Below are 4,972 nucleotides of genomic sequence, written 5' to 3'. Positions count from 1 at the left end.
ACGGCTCTCACCCTCACTCTTATGCTCGGCTGCCGGGTGTTTTCCTGTGGGGCGAATCTTCTCCGGTGTTCCAGTGGTCGTTGCAGCATCTGTTGACGTCTCCTCTGCCTGGTGAATGCAGGCAGACTACTGCGTAGTGGTTGAGACGATTGCACTTTCGGCAGGTCGAAACCCACGCGGGGCATGTTTCTCCTCAGTGCCATGTGCTGCCATACCATTTGCAGGAGTTCTCTCGTCCTGGAGGCAAACAGGATCTGGCCAGGTTTGAGCCTCTACCTCCTTGTTCTGGCGTCTCTGGATGGCCACGACTTCCTCACTTTTCTTCGGGTTATCCAGCGGTAGACATTGAATGGCGGGCTCGATTACTGCTACCTGGTCGTCTGTGCTTTCAAGAGGATGCCCCATCTCGAGTATTCAAGATAATGCTATGTTCTTTTCTGATAAGATAGCCCTCCTCAGCTTTTCCAAAGAGATCCTGTTTATTTGGAGCCAGATTGCGAATTCCTCGTTAGGAAACTCGCACCCTACTGCCATCCCTCGTAGGCAGGCATGGAAATTGTCCACTGACTCGCTCCCGCGTTGCCTAGCCATGCAAAAGTGGAATTGCTCGTCGTCGGGATTGAAGTCAGGTTTAAACTTGTTTGTGAGCACATTCTTTGCAGTGTCGTAGTCATTTGCATCACCATTGTTTGTGAGAGTGTTAAAAAGGCGTAGTGCCGCCGCTCCGATGTTGAGCAGGAGGAATGTGCATTTTTCCCTGTCTGCAGTGATCACTCTGGCATCCAGATGCATCTAAAATTGTAACCATATTCCCCAATGAACGGCCGACCATGTGGCAAATGGGTCGAAAGGCGCCATGAGGGTGGTAAGTGCTGGGTCTGGGTTGATGCTTCTCCTATCGGAATGGCTTGCACTTGCCCTTGAAGGGCTTAAATTTTTGCTGTATATGGTTGAGCATTGGTGTTACTTGGTTGGTGTAGGGCCGTGCTTGGGAATTGAATGTCCGCGCCTTCCGGGGCACGTGTGTGCACGTGCTGTACGGTCTCCCCTCTCTTTTGAGCAGTGAGATGTTGGAGTACCCCCTTGGTGGCACGCGGGGATGTGGAGAGCAGGCTCCTCTCACCTGGATTTCCCCGCCGTCGATAGTGGGTTTCTGTGTGCTCTTGATGCCAGAATAGCGAGATGGTGGAACGTTCACGGAGCGTGTGGAACGTTGTTGTGTCAAGGTGAGATGATGAAGCGTTCACTGAGCCTGGGGAGCGTTGTTGTGTCAAGGGGAGATGATAAAACATTCACGGAGCGTGTGAAGCGTTCTCATTTTATGGCATCGCATGCACGCGATGAAAAGCAGTCTGTTAAAGGTCAGATGGAACGTTGGGGGCTTGAGACTGAGGCTCGCATGCTTATGTGAGCGTGCGATGACTGTGCCGTAGAATGTTGGGGGCATGAAAGCAAGGCTTGCACGCTTCTGCATGTTGATGGACTGTGCCATAGAATGTTTGGGGCCTGAAAGCGAGGCTTGCGCGCTTCCGCGCGTTGATGGAATGTTCGTGGAGGCCAGATGCGTCGCATAGTGTATGACAGTGAGTTGTCTGCTCTTCGCCGGACTCTCAGCACCCACTTTCACTTGCAGCCCGTGGTGATTATCCTTATTGGAATGCGCTGCTGTGCATACCTCGGTCTCAGGAATAACGGTGCCGTCGAGCAGTTGATGGTTGGTCGATGAATGTTGGAGGTGATGGGCGCGTGTGGTGAAAAGCGCTGTCCTCGTCACCAGTGTGATGTCGGGGGCTCCATTGGTGCGGAGGCTCCGATGGAAGCACACACCTGCTTGGGCAGCGCAGGGGAAACAAACCTCACAACCACTATGGCTGGTGCATAAACCCGGACTGGCGCCAAACTGCCAGTTCCGGTGATTCCTTTATTTCCGGCTCCCACCCCCGACATGTGACCCGGCCTCCCGTGCCACGTGACATCACAGACAGTGGCCTAGGGTATCCAGGCTGCACACACAGATCTACGATCACGCAGAGAACCAGGGGGCTGCAGTACCATGGTTACACAGCATCAACCTGCAAGCCAAAGGAGACACAGAGACAGAAGTGCCAATCATAGAGTCTGCCTCCGCACTAACTCCATGTGCCGACTGAGACTCCTTTCATTGGGAGCTTGTCATGACACCGTCATGACTCACACTCTTAAAGGGGACATCACCACAGTAATGAGGAGACCAGCCCAGCAGGCCTCCCAGGGTTCACTGCCCAGAAGGACAGCAAGCAAAACAGAAGGATTCTGGGATGGTCATGTGCTTCATACCCCCGGATAAAAGGGGAAAGGGCTAAACAGGGACGATTACTTTTTGCCAAAGAATTCTGTGGGAAGGTGGGTCATCTACATGAGTAAGTAATCATCAATGCTGTTCGCCCTGGCAATGGAGCCACTGGCAGAAAGAATCAGAGAATTGCACTTACACCGCAGAGTCCAACTGCATACCCATAGGGTAGTGATATCATTATATGCAGATGACATGATACTGTTCATTAGGTCCAGTACTAACATGGACCCAATAAAGAGGGGTGTGCAGCAATTTGGGGAACTCTCGGGGCTAAGGGTAAATGCTTCTAAGTCGGTCCTTTTGTTACGCTCACTTGGTATCCACGGGGACGCCACCCAGCCCCGGTTGGATGATTTGCACTCTCAAACCCTCTCCCGGTCCCTTGGTAAGGCCTCTGGTTAAAGATGGGTCTGCAATATAGGAGAGCTGGATTCAATACCAGATTGTCTTTATGTTTTCCCACCTCCCTTGGCCTCAACTCCTTCCTCCCCCTTGGGCCTTCTCCTCACCTTAATATTGTAAAAGGTGGATTCTCTGCCCTGCTCCCCGTGGCAGGGGCGCGTAGATGTGGGGAGCAAGCAGCGACCAAGTTGCTTCACTGGTGCAAGCCCCCCTGTGGGAATCCAGGCCTGCTGCATCTCCGTAGGTTTGCTGCTTTACAGTCTTTATATGCAGTTCTTATGTTCCTCTTAGTTCGAATAATAATGTCTTGCTTCTTTCCTTTTAGGTATGGAAAGGTATTTTGGTGTTGTCATGCAGTTTGAAGATGAGCATGGGCCGGTAGGCGAAAGCGCGGTGTGCGCGATGCTGTCTGGTGAGTAATGTGCGATGTGCTGCGCTGTTTCGCCTTTTATTTTGCTAACCTGTGTCTTTTCTCTCCTTGCAGGTTGCGATGTTCCTCGCCGAGCGCCGTAATGTTCCAGCAATGATACTGACCAGGAGATGACTACCCAGGTAAGAATTGTGTGGCTTTCTTCATTTGGGAGGAAACGTGAGTAAACGCTTACTAATGCCGTCTTTCTTTCTTCTCTTTCCAGTTTATGGTATTCCAGGATGCATGCAGTGCCAGATGATGGAGTTCGTACCTTCAGGTGAGTGGAACTGAAGTCAGCGATAGATTGAAGACAGGATACTGTTCCAGGTAAGTTTCGTAGTGTTCTTTCTCTCTCTGCAGGTCCTTGCTTTCAGGTAAGCTGGCATCAAAGAACTGGACACAGTGAGTGTTACGCTGCCCACAGCAGAATAACGCAAAGCATGTTCTGCTGTTTGGGTGTGGTTTAAATAGTCTCAGGTAAAGTAGTCCAGGTAAAATAGTCCCAGGCCTGCCACATCCAAAGTAGTCCAGGTAAAGTAGTCCCAGGTCTGCCACACCCAAAAGACTAGACTGCATAGCTCAGTTCCTTGTAACTGAGCTATGTGTGTGCCTCCATGTTGGCTGAACACCCCCAAGTTAAATAGTCCCAAGTAAATAGTCCCATTCTTTTTAAAACCTTTATTTTTGGTTTTTGTATTATTCTATAAAGACATAAGAACAAATACACACCCACATTAGGGTGGATTTAACTCTGCGCCGTGTCCCTCCCACCCATCCTTCCCCTCCTGCCCCCCCCACCCCCCCGCACGAACCATGGTTCAGCTGTTTGTGTCGTCCTGAGTCCAGGTCGATGTAGCATGGAATTAGTACTGCTAGTTCTGTGCCTTCACTGTGTCTTTCCTCCTGAGACTGGGGGATCTGGTTGGCTGGTATCGTCTTCTTCTGATTCTTTTAGCAAGAATATTATCAGCGGACCCCAGATGTCTGGAGGCCGGGCATGTTGGGGAAGTTGTTTGACAAAGTCTGTTTCCACGTCTTGGCAATAAAGGATGTCTTTGCGCCAGGCGATGAACGATGGGGGGGGGTCTCGGCCCCAGGACATGGCCACTCTCCTCCGGGCCAGTGTCAGCAGAAGTCCCGCCAGTCTCCTTGTCGGGGCAGAGAGCAGCCTTGTCATACCTAGCAAGGCCGCCATCTGGCGCGGTTGTATCGCTTCTCCCACTATTGCTGTTGTTGTCTCCAAGACTTGATTCCAGAACGGTGTTATTTCCGGGCAGTCCCATGCCAAATGGACGAAGTCTGCTGAATGTTCTCCACATCTTTCACATTTCGCAGCTGTTTCTGGGTGATGCTTGTTTGCTTTCGCAGGTGTGTAATAGGTCTGATGTAGAAAGTTGAAGTGGATTAGTTTAAAGCGTGAGTTGAGGGCGATTTTTTGAGTCTGCTTCAGGATGTAGGTCCAGTCCTCCTCTGATATTGTACTGTGTAGAGACCTTTCCCATCTGGTCTTTGCTTGGTAGAGTTTAGGTGATGTATCAGTAATAATAGCCTTGTAGATTTGTGACCCCAGCTTGCCTTCCCCTTGTGCTTGAATGGCGTTGTGAAGTAATTGCCAGGTCTGTGGCTGTCGTGGGAAGTCCGGTATGAGCGCTTGAAACGTGTATCGGGTCCTAAAATAGAGGAATATATCGAGTGCGGTGTTGCCGCCTTTCGATTTTGCTTGTTGCGGAGTTATGAAGCTGTCTTCCGTGAAGAGATCCCCCAAAGTCTCAATTTTCAATTTATCAGCCCATTGAAGAAATACTTTTTCAGACGTAAGCGGG

The sequence above is a fragment of the Ambystoma mexicanum genome, chromosome 4p (genome assembly GCF_040938575.1).
Source record: "Ambystoma mexicanum isolate Mex_15411 chromosome 4p, UKY_AmexF1_1, whole genome shotgun sequence".
Taxonomy (NCBI): Eukaryota; Metazoa; Chordata; class Amphibia; order Caudata; family Ambystomatidae; genus Ambystoma; species Ambystoma mexicanum.
The sequence above is the reverse complement of the archived record's forward strand: the minus strand, read 5'-3'. Positions refer to the sequence as shown.